At 38.9% G+C, this 17,858-nt stretch overlaps 1 protein-coding gene across 1 annotated transcript in view; it reads left to right on the forward strand.

The window, feature by feature from the left end:
• Positions 1-17,858, forward strand: part of CDH4 (cadherin 4) — a gene marked incomplete at both ends in the record, with an annotated part of 413,635 nt that overhangs the window by 44,984 nt on the left and 350,793 nt on the right. The window lies entirely within an intron of this gene.

Here is a 17,858-nt window from a genome sequence, read left to right on the forward strand (position 1 = left end):
TACTGTTTTCAGTCAGGCATCCTGCTCCCTATTGACTTGAAAGCCCTAATGTCACATTGCATGCTGCTGACTCCACAAGTGTGTCGGAGAAGGATTGTCACATATTCGGACGCCTGCTTGAGTTGCCTGCATTTTGTGTTTGTGACTGTCATCTTTTTCAGCACGTTAATTTTTCTGGAGTACCTCCCAGAATTCCAGTGTTGGCTGCAATGCTGGCTCTGGTCTTGGTCTGGGAGAGAACCATTGGAAAAGGCACATGGAGGAAAAGTGTTTGAGCTTTAATTGTCAAAATCTGACTTTGTGAGAGTGTCCAGGAGGGTGTTCCATTATCTCTGCAGCTGGAGGTGCCCCTGAAACTTCAGAGCCAGCTGTCGGATTAACAATGTAATTTACACCTGAAACTTTTCACTTAACAGGTGTTAATGATTCAGAGATGAATATTAGAAATCTGTGGCTTTTATGTTTCTTTTTTTCTTTTCATTCCAGGATGAGCTCTTAGGCTGCCATCAGATGGGCAGAATAGCTCTGTATCTAAATGTTGCTTTCTCTCATCTGAAATGTCCTGTTGCAAGCAGCTGTGTCATTCTTAAAACGGCATCATAAAGCTTAGCAAATGATTTCTGCCCCTCAAAGGAAGACTCTAGGTGACCCAAGTGTATAACGTGCATGGTAATTTAAATATGTAACTCATTTGGGGTCAGCCCATTGGTTTCCCAAAAGTATTGTGAAGAAGCTGTCAGACGCTTGGGACTAGTGATTAGCAGGGGTTGTGTAACACCTGTAACTCCTTGTCACCTGTGGGAGCTCATTAGATCATCAGGTCTTGGAGCATTTGTATCACCTGCAGTGTAACTGTCACCTCTATGGGTAAGGCTATGCTCCTTCTCAATGAATAGCTCCTAAAGCTGAGCTGAAGGCTGGGGCAGGCCAACACATCCAGGCAGCCATTTTAATTTAGTGTTACTGCTCTTTATGAGTTTGTGATATTCCATGTATAAGTGTAGTTGTTAAAAACCCGGTTTTGCTGTATACAAAACAGCTCTTTCTGGCACAATGACCAGTCATTTCAGAAAGCCTTGAGCTTTCCTCTTCTTTAAAGTTCCTCTGAATATGCATCCTGACGTAGAGATAACAGTTGAAATTTCTCATCACATGCCTTTCTGTGGGCATTTCTTACGTAAAATCAATTGTGACTTAGAATGCTAGGGAGTTAAATTTTCGTGGAACTGGACTTACTATCTCCATTCTTTGTTGGAATGCTTCTTCTTAAACAGTTTATGTCTGTCTGTTGGCAAGGGAAGGGATCTTTGGCTTAATTGTTCTAGCCTACCTCCAGTTTCTCTAGTTTTATCATAACTAGGGCATTAAAAAATCGTAACGGATAGAATTGCTACATGCCAGCTGCTAACGACCCACAGATTCTACTTTGGGACTGATCCTTTTTTACTTCCTCATCTTAGATTTTATTCAGTTGTGTTTTTTTTTTTTTAATTCATTCTTCTTGTCTTTAGGTGTTTCTCCTCTCTTTTCCATGTTAATGTGTTATATGATTTTTCCAGTTTGAATTGTTAAGGGGTATTAGAAGAATCCTAAAGTAGAGAATGACAGACATTTAAACTCAGTGGGACGGATGGATGATGCTTGTTAATATCAGTAATGTACAGAATTTTATTAAGTTTTCTCTTGGTTTGGTATGTTGTCGTTGTCTTAAGTAACAAGAATTCAGGTAATGTTGTATTGAAATAGTGCCTCAAAGCCTCATTGTTGAGCACAGAGCACTCCTCTCCTACCAAAAAACACACAGCCTCTGGATTAAAGAAGCAGTAATCCAGCTGTAAGATGTGATATGTGGATGCTAACAGATGGAAGACGTGAGAAAAGGAGACAAAGTTGGAATAAATGAGTTTGTGCTGCTAGGCTTTCATTTACAAGTGTTACCAGATAATTGATATAGTCTTTTTTTTTTTTTTAAGAGGATGGTCATTTTTTTTTTTATGTTACCTGGGAAACCACAGATTCATCAGGTGTACTTTCTTTGAGGTTTTGATATGTAGTTGTAAGACAGCACTTAAAGTAACTGAATTATTTTGAATTTCAGCTTTTTTGATGTGGGTTTTATTTTCTTGTGTGTGTGTGTGTGCATGTGTGTGTGTTTCTTTCAAGGCTTTTTAAAAGAAAAATAGAGAGGGAGAAAAATATGCCAGAAGTGTGCTGAGCAGCTACACTCCATTTACAGGGATCTTGGTGTTCTAGGGTTAGCTGGGACCTCAAGGAGTCATCTGGTCACACCTCTGCTCAACATTACAGATGAAAACTGTTCCACAGGTTTGGCATGATTCCATCATAGAGCTTCCTAAATTGATAGAACAGGCAGCTTCTGCTCTCCTGGTCTTTTCTGCATTGTTTGTAGGTTGCCTCCAAGGTTCACGTCCGTTGTTAATGCACACAATAAGAACGTGGATCGCAGACGCAGGTTGTACGTATGCTTTGTGCGCTAACAGTGGCACGAATGAGGAAAGCAGGACATTTCTCTTGTTCTCAGAGAGTAAAACGTGGGTGAGAAAAGGAAGATCAGACAACACTTCAAAAAACTTTTAAAAAATATTAAAAAAAAAAAAAAAAAGTGGGTTCCCTGGTTGGACACCAGTCTGCATTGCATGGCAGGAGTGTGCAATGTGGGGCAGCTCGTGTTTAATGCAGTCGTGTGATGCCAGTGAAGAAACTGCTCGCTCTTGTTTGTTTGATGTTTTTTGTTGTTTTATTTGGATGTTGGGTTTTTTATATTAAGGTTATAAAGCTTGGAAAAACATGTGTAAGGTGTCAGTGTACAACTTTGAAATTTTTCTGTCTAGGAGAAATACTTGATGCAGCACAACTGCTGCCTTTTTTCTTCTTTTTCAATTTTTTTTTTTTTCCAACCTTATTTAAGAAAAAGGATATCTGCAGAACTTACCTGGAGAAATCCTTCCAGAGCACAGTTCCTTGTGAAATGTTAATGAAATACCAGCTGTGACCAGCTCTGTTTTTCTCCATTCAAGATCACAGCAGCAACTTTCCTCAAAAACTAATGTTTGATTTTTCTTTTTTATGGCAGTGTTTGGAGAGGAAGAATCCTGCTTAGGCTGCTTCAGGCTTGCCCTTTTGCTTTCCTCTTTCCTTTATTGAGTGAAATGCAGCCAGGATGATAGTTGTGCAGAAGGAGCTCCCTGCCTCCATATTCTGTGGAAATAAACACAATATCCTGCCCCCACAATAAATGGAAGTGCATCAGCAGCTTTCTTAGTTAAATAACCAATGGGCTGTTTTATGCTTTAATTTAGAGCAGGGAAAGAAGTAATTATCAAATCAGGTTAGTAAATGCTGCAGTCTAGCAATTAAGAAATTGATTGGGGATGTAGTTCACTATAGCATAGTCCATCTTATGCCTTGACTGTAAATATCTCCTTATTGCTTAATTCTACAACAGCATTAATAGGAAACCTGCCACATTTGTAAGAAATCAGCAGTACATGTGGTAGGCTCATCTGTTTGTCTTGCTATTTTTTTAAATGTTCATTTTCAGCAAAACCAACTTAGTGACAGATTAAAAAGAGCAAATGCTATGGTAATGGGTTTGAAGCTGAAATTTCTTAGCTTTTAACACTCAAGCCCTTGGAGTGGGGGATTTGGGGATAAGGAGACTTTACTTATAGGTTAGAGAGTCTTTGTTCTGTGCTTGGCTTTTTTTTTTTTGTTTGGCTTGGTTTTCCTATAGCATTAGTGGATGGCAGGTTGCTTGCAAAGTAAAGATACTTAATTCTAGGGTCTTGAGCTCATAAAACACTTTTAAAAATGCAAAGGCAGCACTCACTGGAGGCCCTTTGGCACCCGTGGTACTGTGTCAGGATTATGGATTACTGCCAGTCTTGCATTTCAGTCTGAAAAATTGTGAGTTTTAGCTTTCTGAGAACATGTTGATTGTAAGAGCAGTCCATGCTACTTAAACTACTTAAACCAGGCACCCTGGGCCTCCTGAATTCACAGTAGCTATATGCTTCACTTGAGATTTGCAGCATAACTTTCAAGTGATTTCATGAGGAAAGGAATAAAAATGAAGCTATAATACTTGAAAAATATACATCCAAAAAAGCTGTATTTGTTGCTTATCGTACAGCGGATTTCCTTTTTGGAAATGGCTGCATTCAGCTCCCCTCCATGTTTCTTTGCCTGAGCTGGGAAGGGCTCTTGCTCCTGGTAAGCCATCAGTAGTGGAGTGGGGCCTGAGGTGGGTTTTTGTGTTGCTGTTCCATTTGGCCTTACTGCCCTTGTAAACAGCAAATATATGTATATAAATATATAAAGTTACAACCTTAAAGATTGACACCAGTGTACTTTACTTGCAGAAGGCTCAATCCTGTCACTCAATGCTCATACAAACATACCTGTATTTGGAGAAGGGTTAAAAGTGTAATGTGGTTTCGTAACATCTTTGACACTTCTTCCACTCAGACAAAGAGGAAGAAACTCCTACGATCATTCTCCATGCTGGCTAAATATAAATATCTATGACAAATCACACAAGGATGCTTTAATGGCAGTTGTCAGAGACATTTAAAATGGATTAGACCTTTTTAATTTTCTCTCTAATAATGAATATTTAGTGAGACTTTTAAAGCTGTTATCTATTAATTATAGTACCCAAAAATATGATTATGTTCTGTCAAATAGGGATCAGCACGTGACTGTATGCAAAAGTATGTTCTCTGTCTAGCTTTTGTGACACAGCTACTAGGAGAAATAATTGTAAGTGATGACAGCTGGTGATGAAGCAGCCTTGCCCTTGAAAGATGTAAGCACACTGAGATTATTAATACTAAAAAAAGGATGGATTAATAGATAAATAATAAACGAGCTGCTGCTTAAATAATAATATATGGTAAAATTAGATTACCAGAAACTTAGTTTTGTTGTAGACGTTAATATTGTTCTGAGGGTAGAATTTAAATTTGGAAATGGGAGGCTAGTGTTTGTATTACTGAAAATGCAGACCATTGTCCTTTGCTGGTGTTGTCACTGCTTTCTGCAGATAAGAAATTGCCTTTCTCTTTAAATTCGGTTATACTACCAAAGGTTACTCTTGCATATTGGAAATAAATAGGGTTATATTTCTACAGCTTAAATAAATGTTTCTACTGTTGAAATAAATGACTTATTCCAACAATAGTAAGCTGATTATACAATTGATAAAGAGCTTGTCAGTCAAATAATTCTCATTTTTGTATTCAAAAATCTTAACTAATGGTGCAATGAAAAAAGCTCTAGTGGCTTTATTAAATTTTTGCTTTTGAGAGTAATTCTTTTCTCTTTGTAGCTGGAAATTATCTGTTTGCAGTTATTTCCCTAAGTGCTGGTGAGTAAGCATAGGGCCTTTATTTTGTATTGGTTTCTGTCTGTGTTTTCTCTTTCTCCTTCTGCTTGACTAACAGGGCTGTACCTGTGGAATCATTGCTTCCTTTCCATCATGGCCAGTCTGTTTCCTTCTGAAGAGATGGGTTTTTGAGAACACAGCCCTTCCCTCCGTGTGCTTATCAGATTATCCATCTTAGTTCAGCTGCAGCTCTGTGAGGCAGTGCACTGCTCCTGTCCTGCCGTCCTGGCAGAGCAGTTTCTTTCTCCTGGCATTAGCCATGGGAAGTTAGGTGTGAAGGCACTGCTTGTTCTGAACGTCCTGTCCTCTCCCAGTGGGTAGGCCTAATTACTTTTGGAACATTTCTTTCTCTACTAAATGAAGCTGATTGGGACTGTCTGTGAGGCGAGTCTCACTAAAGACTCCAGGGTAGCAAAGGTGGTGAAGGTTGCAGGGCAAGGTGTGTTGGGGCAGCTGAGGTCCCTCTGCTTGCTCAGCTCTGAGCAGAGGAGGCCAAGGGGAAGGTCTCATGGCGATCTGCAGTTCCTCACAAGGGCTGCTTCTTTCCCAGCTAGGTTTATTTTTTCTGTAAGAAGCATGAGCGGCACAAGTTTGATGGCAGAGAGAGGAAAGAGAGCCCAAGAAGTTATTCCAAGTCCACCTGTCTGTGTGCATTTATTTCTACTGAAGGGTTGACATTCCTCAAAATACTCTCATCTGATAGCTCTGAGTGCCCTAATGATAATTACATTTACACTAAATGTGGAGCAGCATCAATACTGATATACAAATAATTTACATCTGCCAGCCAGCGGTTTTAACTAATCAAATGGAGATTGCTGCCTGTCTCAGTCAGTGAAGAAAGGCAAGAATTCATCATCTTTAAGCGAGAGAAAAAAGCATGATGGCCCATGCAGCCAGTGGCAGTGGTGTGACAATGAAATTGGCTGGCCAGATGACCAGGCTTGCATGGCCTTGTGTTTGTGCAAGGGCTATTTTGAGAATCAGAGAACTAATTTGTTTTTGTTTTTCCCCTTGCACACAAGCTGATTCAAGGCGCAATGTTTCCCTGCTCCCCTGGCAGTATGCTGCTGTTACTCAGGGAACATACAGTTAATTTAAGTTTCTGGAATATCCTGTACAAAGAACAGTAAATCACAAAACTTTATGTGTAAAACAAATGGACCAAAACCAAACTCAGAATTAAAAAATAACAGCAAAAATATATATTTTTAAAAAATGTGTTAAGTATGTCCTTGTAAGAGGGGTAAGGGATATGGAAAGGGACAAGTAGGCTTTGTCTGTAGCCTAGAAAAAGCTGAGCTGACCTGCTCCAGCTGTGGGGTCTGGAGCATACTTGTGTAACTTACAGCAAAATATTAGTTCTTAAAAAAATGTGCAAATTTAGTAGCAGTGATTTTTAACTTTGTAATTTTCAACCAAAACATCTCCGCTTATCTTTGGATTCAGTCATTTTCAACAAGCAAAATTTACATCTCTTATTTGGAAGGAAAACAAGATTTAACCTTGAGGTGCTGAAACTGCAAATAAGATACAGTGTTCAGGTAAGGGTCTGTGACCTGTAACAGGTGTGAGGGGCCACAGAAGTGACCTGCTTTTACTTCACAGCATACAGTAGAGGGAACCTTGCTGAGTGCTAATTAATTGTTGCTTTCATGCAAAATAATTCTTACCTTCAAATAGCCTTGAAAAGAGTTTGCCCAGTCTTTTCATCTAGGAAAAGTTGTTATTCAATTACAGCTCCGTAAAATGGCATCCAACTCCAAGGCCTGAGCTCTTTTAAAATTCTGGATTTTGAAGGTAACTGGTTTCTCTACTATTTGAGTACCTTATTTAATTTTAAAATAATCCTGTCTGTCTCAGTGCATTATAGTGGAAGTTGTTGTTTGGGTTTTTTTCTTCCCACACATCACTGAGGCGGACTGGGGGCTATTTGGCTCTGGCTCTCGTGGTATGTGGGGGTAATAGTGAATTTCTGAGGTTTTGAGTCAGTGAGACATCTTTTACATAAGAGATTTAACCTCAGTTCATAGAAAAGTGAATAGAGAGTTGTGAGTTAAGTTCTTAATTTCTGTTGTCAATAGTGAGTGTGATATGCGCTAGCATCAGCTATTCTGGCTGAACTGCAACCAGTTGGAGGTACATTGATTGATTTAAAGTTGACTAACCTTGAAGCAATGGAGACCTTGATACATATAGCTGGCTTCCCAGAAATATGGCTGAAGCTAGCAAGTCAAGTGCATGCAAAATAAAGCTGATGAATTCATAGATATTAGGGTAAAAAAATGCTAACTAGACTTTTTTTTTTCAAACTTCCTTTGTACCTCATCATGGAATGTCACACCTTCATTCCTTTATAGAGTCTAATAACTGTATTTAACTAACTCATAAATTTGATAGGCACCGGCATTACTGTAGCACTAAAGTGTTCTTTCTTGTGAATGTCTGAGTGGAACAGTTTTTTTTGTCTCTTTCTTAACCTTCTCTCTCTGCAGAAAAGGAAACACTCAGATCAAAATGAAGGTGTTATTAAAATCAAAGGCAAATAGACAAATATTCCTTTTTTGCATTTTTTTAATTAACAATATATTAGCTTAAATATATCTTCGTAAAATATTTTTACTTGTGAAAATTTTACTTCTGAGGAGAAATTAAGAACTCCAACTGTGTTGAGCTTAATGGTGTCAACTCTGCAAGTATGGGGAGAAAAACATTCTGATCTTACCTCTGTGTTTTTTTTTTGGTGGACAGCCTATTAATTTATTTTCATAGTAGATCTCTTTTCCTACCCATTCTGAGCTCAGTTCTAGATCACTTGCTTCTCCACGTTGATTTCTTCATGTCTTCAGTAGGTACATGCAATGTCAGCTCCTTTAAAAAATGTTTTGTCTTTTAAGTATTTGTAGCCTACCTGAGAAGAAATAGCAAAGAAATGAAGGATAAACCATTGATGAGAGATCCTAGAAGTAGAAGCATTTGAAGTAACAGCTGAAACTAATAGTAATAAATCTATAGATTAATAGATAATGTGCTAAGACCTATGGAGAAAAAAAGAAAAAAAGAAAGATCCAAAATCTTTCTCTTTTGGTTTGATTTCTGAGACTGTAGTTTGATTCATGGCTTGTGTCACTGTATCACCACTTTTCTGTGTGATAGAGAAGGGCATGCCAAGAAGTAAGGGCTGGTAAGTGAATCTGAACTGATGTACAAAGGGTCGGGCTGTGGCTTCTGGCCTTGAACTCTGAATCACCTCTGGAAACTTAATAGTACCCTGCTTGAAAGGGCAGAACATTTAGAAAGGAGGTCAGGCATGTAATTAAACTCAAATGTAATAGTTTGGCTTGTAGTCCTTTTGAAGTCAAGAATTAAAATATACGAAACACCAAATGGAGAAATAATCACATAACGGTTGTTCGTTTTGTTTTTATCTGTGAAAATACTTTTTTGGAAATACGTTCAGAAGAAAAAGATTGCCCTTAATAAATGTGTGCCTGTTCCCTGGAAATTGTTTTAGATGTCTGAAGGTAGCACAAGTAAAATGATGGTGCAGAAGTCTGAAGAGTCAGAACAACCGGCAATTAATCTGGCTGAAAAGCACAGATAGTGTGGTTGAGGTAGAAGAGGCAGCACTGAGCCAATTCTGCTGGATGTAAAATAAAGTTGATGGATTCATAGATAATAGGGTCGAAAGTGCTAACTAGATTTCTTTTTTTTTTTTCCTCAAGCTTTCCATGGAATGTCACCCATTCATTCCTGTATAAAGTCTAATAACTGTATTTAACTAATGCAGAAATGTGTTACAATAATGCCTGTGTCTATCACTAAAGTATTCATTGCTATGAATGTTTGAGTGGAGCAATTTTTTTTTGTCTTTTCTTAACCTCCTTCCTCTGCAGAAAAGAAAATTGACAGAAAATAAAAGTTCAGATAAAAATGAAGTTGTTATTAAAATTAAAGGCAAATACACAAATGTACCTTCTCCATGTGTTTGTGTAAAATACTTTGGCTTATGAAAATTGTACTTTGGAGGGGAAATGAAAAACTCCAAACGTATTACAGCAGTGCCAGCCCTTCTACTGCACGTGGAGTCCACTTTTGTTTGCCTCTGATTCTGGAGAGCTCTGGATCCCTTCTGTACAATGGCTTCAGCCGAGCCAAAGGCTCTCTGCCACAACGACTTCATCTCGGAGTGTATGTCCCAAATCCAGCAGTCTAAATAAACTCATTGTGGGATGAGAGCCACTGCAGATTTGTTAGCTCAGTCCGTGTTTTCTGAGAGGAGAATGAGCAGTGTGTGGGTTTGGAGTGGAGCTAGGTTCTCCATCTTGGGCTTGTAACAAGCACAGGGCAAGAAGACATCAGCTTTATTTAGACAACGCTTACTCATACGTAACAAGTCCTTAATTAAAGTTTTCACGATATGACAGTCTCTCATTAAAATATTTATACTTGTTTTTTGCTGAGAGACTTCAGGTCTATAAAACCAGATTTAGCATCTGAGGTGAAGCATCTGGTGAGTTGGTAAGTGTTAGCTCGTGAGTCGTGTGGCTACTTTGGGACTGGGAAATTATTCACATGAAATATCTGAGGATGGATGCTGCTAATGTGGGAGTTTTCAGGATGGTGAGTTTGGGCTGTAGTTCTTAAGGCTTTTTATTCAGGCCAACAAGTTGAATTACCAACTTAGTTGGTTTCCAGACTGTTTTGGAGTTGCTAGAGGCACACGTCCGGGGAGCCCTTACTGCTAGTTCATAGCCGACACCTGTGGAAATCAGCCTTGTAAGGCGCACTCAAGTAGTAAGGTGATGAATGTTACATTGTAATGTAGACTGTGGAAGATGTCTTGAAAATCTTCCTGCCTGTGGTGCTGTTAAGGAGGGAAGATGTAGAATTCGTAATCATTTATTGTTTTGTAGCATTGTGTGTTGTAATGCATAGGGAAGAGGGCGGAGAAAAGGGCTGTGTGGACCCGGAGCTGAAGGGCAGCACCTTAGGGTGCTATCAGAGCTGCTGGTGTGCAGCCTGGGCAGGTGGCCCCAGAGCAGTGCTGGAAATCCCCCCTGAAATAAACTGCTCCTGAGCTCAGCGCGTGGGGAAGAAGGAGAAAGTTTGTTCACTGAGCTTTTTTCTCTGGAGCTCTCCCAGATCCATTTTGAAATCTGAACTGGAGCAGAGAGACAACTGTATTAATTTTCTTTCAATTTCACTGGGAAAGTTTGCTAATGTTTCTGCTTTTTTTTTTTTTTTGTTCTTATTTTTTTTTTTAGCATTCTTCATAAACCTTTGCAGAAATTCTTTCTTTCCCACTGCAACTCTTTTAAGAGTATGTGTTTGATCTGTTGTCTTATCTAAGATTATGGCTAATTACTCAGTAAAGAACTTTCTTTTCTGAGGCCTTTTTCCCCCTCTTTTAAGTATCGTCTCACAGGGTGAAATTTCTTCCTCTTTTGATTTCACTCCATCACAACCTAGCTTTCATCAGGACATGCCTTGGAATCTGAAGGGAGCAGTTAGTGCAAAACGAAGCCTTTAGATTATTTTTCTTTTTTCCTTTTTATGCTAAAGCTGAAAGATGAAGCATATGGGAAAGAAAATAGCATTAAATCCCCCACTCTGAAAGGAAAGGCACTAAGGATCTGGCCACTGCAGGAGAGGTTTGAGCTGCATGCTTCATTTACTACTTTGTGTAGACATAACAAAGAATTTACTTTAGTCCCCTTGGTACTCTCACAACCTATTGCGCTGTAGGCAGAGAGAAAGCAATGAGCCTAGTGTTACAGTACAGCAGTGAACTGGGAATTGAGGTGGTTTAAAGATAAATGTTTCCTTAATAATCTCATAGTATAGACCTAGTTCCTTTCCATTTTAGATTTCCTATTTCTGAAAAAAAGGAGCTTTTGTGCAACGTGCCAATAGCTTTAGTTTGGATGAAGAATAAAATGGGGCCCACAGCAGAAACTTCCTTGATAATTCAGAAACTATAAAGGCGGGGGAAAAAATACCTCTCCGAAATTTATTATTTTTTTATGAGCACAAGTGGAGAGTATAATGTCAAAGTCTGAAGCTTGATTGCACTTGAAATTAGTGAACTGGTTCTGTTGAGTAAGGAAAAAACACTGGCGCTGTTCAGAGTAAATTTTTTATTTGAAACTCTGTAATTAATATACATTATTTGCTTCTTGGAGTAATCTCATTGTATTGTTGGCTTTTGAGTTTTGGGAAGTAGGGGAAGTATCTGTAAGATTCCAGTCTGAAATGAAGCTTAATACCTTGAAAGATTGAAATGCACGATGAGGCTCATCACGGCCATTTCTGTAGTACTGTGTTATTATGTCACAAAACACAACACTCACTAGAGTAATGGGACTAGATAAAAAGGCTGATTTAAAGGCCAAGCTTTCCGTATGCATGCATCTCGTTATATTGACAAGTAGAAAAATATTGAAAAGCACTGGAGCATTTAATTGAGTTTGTGAAAAATGTCCGGATATGTATGGCTGGGCTGTGTGTGCAATTTAAGCATTTGTGCTTGTAAATGAAGTGGGCACATCTATACTTCAGGTTGTGTTTTTTTTTTTTTTAATTTTTTTTTTTTTTTTTTTTTTTTACGTTAGAAATTTCAAATAAATATCTTGCTGCTATCCTACCTCTGCCCCAAGAGCCAAAACAGCTTTTATGGTTTTTCTATTAGATATTCATTCAGTTTTAGAAAATAACAAGTAGAGAAAAATGTGTTAATCTATATCCCATTGAGAACAAAGAGTGGTAGAAATAAGGGAAATTTAATTAAAAATAAAAGATGAAATGGATTGAGCACTTCTTCTCCCCTACCTTATTGCTTAGGGCTAAAGCAACTTTCTTAAGGAAAGGTGTGTCTTAGGGAGAGAACTTCTGTAAAATTCATGTACGGTTGGGATCTGTAAATACTGACTGTACAAGTAAACTTAAAGCTCATGTTCAAACCCACTATATCGTCTGTTTTAAAAATATTCTACAAATATATATTTTAGGTTTTATTTTCATTAGGCTGTGGTAGGATGTATCTGAAGTTCTGAGGCATCAAGAGCTTTTCAGCCTTAGCTTCAGCTAAGGAAGTGAAGCCTGAGACCTCTGATCCCCTGTTGTCTTTCCAGTAATTTTTCAACCAACTGGCTAGTTTTAGCAACCCGTGACAGATTTTGCTGACAAGAGGAAGAAGTCAAAGACAATGATAGATCCTGCAAGGGTTATGGATGGGTAAGAGAGCAAAATCTCTAGCAAAGGAAAGAGTTCTACCATCTGCAGAAAACTCTTGTCTGAGCTCTTAGTCAAACACAGGGAAAGCCAGTCTCCATTTGTAGTAGTATTCCCAGATCCACTTGTTTCCTTAATAGTGAGAAAAAGGCACTCCTGAGGGGGATGGCCCATTATTTTTCCCCAAAAGCAGTTGGATGTGGTCTTGCCTGGTGCAAGTCTATCACAGTGGTATCAAAACTTCATTTGCTGTCTCTGTACTTCAGTATGGTGTAAAGAAAGATAGGAAGTGAATGTGCTGGAGTGTGTGCCCTTGATATGATGAGACTTTTCTCTAAGAAGGGCCTGGAAAGATCCAGAAATTGATGGTCATCTTGAGGTGGGTGCTGTGGAAGCACCTGTTTGTGGATTTGCCAAATCAGAGTTTTGTTGTTCTATCTTTGCATAATCACAAGTTAATGGACTCCATTTTTCACTCTGTGCTGTTTCTATATAAAAAAAAAATTGGGGAAGAAAGGAGTGCCTTGCTGGTGATGAAAATGTTGTGTGACCAAAGCTTCCACCAGATTGAATTCTTGTGTATGCCATATCCCTTTTCTTCACCATTCTTGTCCTGCTGTGTTTTGGGGTTAGAGATGTCACAGCATTTGAACCGTGAAGAAAATACTGTTCTGAAATATATTAATGACTGCTGTCAGCTGCCAATCAGCTCATCTGGTTGAGGACTGTCGCTCCCCAAAGCACTACTTCTTCAGAATTTAGGTTACTTTGGTTTCCATACAAGTTGTGAGATGACCGTCCTGTTTACTGAGATCTCCAATGTTTCCTGAAGTATTGGAGTTAGTTCCAGCAGAAATTTTTAAAACCTCATTTCCCCGAACTGAGAAATGCCTCAAGTTTGAGCAGAAGGACTTGCAAACTTGATTATTTGTTATGCATGTGTTTGTAGAATATGATCTAGTGAAGGCAGGATCATGCATCTCAGGGAGCACCTTTACAGTGATGCTGGGGAGAGAGGACTTAGCAGATCTGGAGGTCGGATGGCTAGCACACATGGGTCAGTTGGTGTGTGCCACTAGCATCTGTCCTTGATACAGAACTTTTCTTGATTGGACATTTTGAAGCACGTGTTGGTGATAGTGAGGGGGAAAATCTGCTTTTATTTTGAACTTAACCAAATTAAAGAGAATGTAAATTTGAAGTTGGCTTCTGAGAAAATATTGCCTCTTTAATTGTACCCATTTTTGGCAAGGAAAATCTGTGTTTGCTTCTGTAACCTAGTTTCAGATCTTTTCACTTCTGAATGCAAAAATGAAGTGAAATCTGAGAGAGTTCTGAGATCTATTGTACTGTATCTTCCAAATCATACGTTGCAATTGCTATACTCTGCTTTGTGACTGATGCTTTGTCCTAGCTCAATTGTCTCTACATGTTCAAAGTTTTGCATTTTGCAACAAGAAGGTCAAGTGACAGTGCTGGAGGGCTAGTTTTCTACACGACTTTTAGAATTATTTACAAAAATGTTTATGAATGTTATGCCCTCTTTCCCCTCCATGTTTCACAGAGCTTTCCTGAATCCTCTTTTGTCTCTGGGAACTTTTCACTCCTGAATTATGTTCTGTTACTGTAATGTTTTTCTTATTATCATCAACTTGTGGTTATAGTGCAGTAAAATTTAAAAAATTAAAAAGACTTGAATGGTAGTGATATCATGACTAAGAGTGAAACGTGACAAGTCACACCATCAAACTGCCCAAGAACAGCAAAGGGAATATGATCTGCTCATTCTGTTCTTGAAGAAACATCCTTTAGGGAGAAATACAATTTAGGTAACTTGCATCTGAAATGCACTTTCTTCTGATTGAATGCTGGAACGTGTGGCTGAAGATAGACAGTATTTGGGCTTCTAAGGCAGAAGCTGAGGTATCTTGAAAACTGCCTAATAAAACACTTATGGAAAGAAAAAGCCTCCATGCGTACCTCACCTGCGTTCTGAGTGCATCCCACCGTGTCTGTTTTGACGGTCGTTGTGGCAGCCAGCACAGACGCTGCTCTGTGTGATTGTTAGCAGCAGGAAGCTGGTATTTCCATTTATCTGCACGCCACCAAGTTTCCCACAAACGTTCTACACCTGCACTACCTTGTTCTGTGAGTGCAAATTAGTTAAAGCCAGCTGTTGGGGTAAGGAGAGGTATTTCGTCATACTGCTTTTATTTTTGTCATCTTACAGTGGGAGCTTTCTTCAGGGGTCTTATGCAGCTGCTTATGAAGGTGAGTTGGAATGAAAAGCTTTTGATTATGAACATTTAAGGATAAACGTATCTCCTTTTTGGAGAACAGTGTGTGCTTTGTCTTGAAATATAGCTGTTTAATTGCCTGGATGTTTGTTGGAATTGTTATAGTGGGACAAGTGCTGCTGATCTGAAGTAGAATTTCTGGTTAAGTATGTGATTAGTGCTGATGGGAAACCAAAGGCCCCATTGAAGGTACTTGCATTGTGTTGCACAGATCTGCTCTGGCCGTCATTGAAGAGCTGTGCCACATGAGTGGATAAACCAACCCCCAAATCCCTTTCTTTCTCTATCTCTCTGTGTTTATTGTGCTATTTCAGCTTTAACAGGTAACTAACTTCTGACAAAGCTAAAGAGAAGTCTTCTCGTGTTGTTCCGTTCCTATAGGATATTATTCCTCTTGTTTGTATGGAGGGGGAGTAAGGACCACCTTAACAGGGATGGCGAAATCCCCTTTTCCTGTGTGCTCCTCATGGCTTCTGCCCTGCTACAGCTGGGGAAAAAAGCATTTTCCATGGCTTTCCTCAGGGACTTGCCTCCTGAATTTGCACAGGCCATGTCTAATTATTTTTTTCATGCCTGTCTTTTTATTTTGTATTTGACTTTCTCTAGTCCTCATACAGAAGGCCAATAAATATCCCTCCCCGTGTCCTGCAGGTATTGGCATTGTGTGGTGATGCCCTTTAATATTTTTGGCATAGAGCGCAAAGCCAGGTGTGGTTCCTCCAGTTACATTGCAAAGAGGGCGGTAATCCAGCATGGAGTGCTGCAGTGTTCCTTACAACCTCAAATACCCGATTCACATCCCCAAATACCCAGCTTAGCTCGCAATAAAATTGTTGCCACATGTGGAGCAGGTTTTGGCGCACCGAGGCAGTGGTAGATTTTAGTGTGCCATTATTTTATTGTGCTCAGATTTTTGGAGCAATCTGAGGTTAAAACAACAAGTATTGAGTGATGAAAACAGGCTGACAAACAAGCTCCAGAAGCACTGATTGCATTGTTTTGAACTAATTCAGTGCTACATTTTAACAATGATGTTTTGCCACAAATACAATGATAGCTTTCTCTTTGACTTTGCATTTTTGTCCTCTAGAAGAATTATTTAGTTACTGTAGATAATTTACTGTACAACAGATTGTGCTGGAGTTATTTTTCTGTTGGCCTAGTCACTGATTCATTAACCAAATTAACTATTTTGGAATCAGAGCATGAAAGTTTGTTCTTTTCCTTTTAATAGATCTTTTTTTCTCACACCTCTGTTGGCATCGCTGTAAAAAAATATCTTGCCGTTTCAGTCAGTTCCCTTGCTTTATAGGATGCAGACCTTTCCATTGCCCTTACTGTTGAATAATTAGTTTCTATTAGATTTTGAAAATGATAGCTGCTGAAGCACGTCATCAGGCATATCATTATCTTTTTTTTTTTTTTTTTCCTGATCACTTCAAAGCTAATGACGAGCTGCTGTAAAACTTGCCTGCCTCTGAACCTGGTAAAACACTGAGTTTTCTGGGACACTGTGGAGAATAGAGGATTGCTTTTTGCATTGGACCCTGTCTCCCAAAACTTCTACTCAATACAAGCAATGCATCATTTTCTCCACGTGTCCTGGTACGAAGTTAACCTGGTGTTTAAGATCACAGTGCAAATGCAATCAGCACTGCTGCCCTAGATGTGGCTCAGGACCCCATGAGGTTGTTGGCCTGTTGGTGATGGCAGCAGCATGATAAATACCTGGCCTGGGTTAGGGACAATCAACACCCAGCACCTCTCTGCTGTCTCTTAAGCACTCTCCCACATAATTTTTCCAAGCTGAAAGAAGGCATTAGGAGCTTCTAGAAGAATAAATACAGCAGCATGTAAATGGCAAAATATGGCATCCTTGATGAAACTGCATAGTAATCCTGAAATCCTCTTTTAATATTCTCCAGTGTGTTTTGTCCTATTGCAAGAAATTACAACGGTTCTGTTAAGATTGTTAATTTTTTCCCCATTGCTGCTACTCTGATTTCTGCTGTTCTGTCATCTGTAAAACTTAGTTTAATAGCAGAGGCAGGAAAATAACCTCCAAAATGCTTTAGCTATCTCTGGAGGAAATGGGTTTTTTATTTTATATATAAACATTGGATAAATGTGTGCGTTGCCACTGCAACCACCTGTAGTTAAATGGCTGCTGTTTCTGCAGAGAAGCAGAAAAGCTCTATTTTCCAATTACAAATGGGAAAATCCACAGGGTGATACTGGATTAATTGACAGGCAGCCATGCATGAGTAATCCTGCACTTCCAAATGTAAATAACAAGTGCTTTGGAACAGTTAGAATAAAGATTTTTATATTTATTGAAATTAATCCAAAATTCAGAGCTGTGGTTGTACACAGCAAAGAAATGAATGAGCATTAAACAAAATCCACTGCCTTTTCTATGCCGCCTGGAACTTGTGTGTACCCTTTAAGAAAATCATTGTTAGAATAATTGGTTTTCTTTCCACTTTAGTATGTAGTTGCTCTAACAGCACAGTTTAAAATAGGAAGAAAAATGTGCTTTAAGTAGTTTTACTTAACTAATTACATGGCGAGGCGCATAATTTAAATGAAATGGCTTGATTTGTTAATAAGTTGTTTAAATTAATAGTGGAGAAAAGTGTACTCCAGCAGTTTGTCTTCTACCCCTGCAGTTCAGCATGGTATAATACATACTCCTGCTGCTTGACGTAGAATACCATGTTTAATGTGACAGCTGAACTTTTGGAAGTAGAATACCAATAACGATAACCACCCCTCCCCTCCATCCCTCCAAAAAATAAGGAAAAGATGCATTAACCCTCTGGTAATGTCATTGTGGAAGTAAATCAATTAAAGGAAGCCATACTGTATATGCATATTTAAGTTTTCTTTACTTCTATGCAAATCAGTTTTTGTAGTAGATG

The sequence above is a fragment of the Tetrao urogallus genome (genome assembly GCF_951394365.1).
Source record: "Tetrao urogallus genome assembly, chromosome: 16".
Taxonomy (NCBI): domain Eukaryota; kingdom Metazoa; phylum Chordata; class Aves; order Galliformes; family Phasianidae; genus Tetrao; species Tetrao urogallus.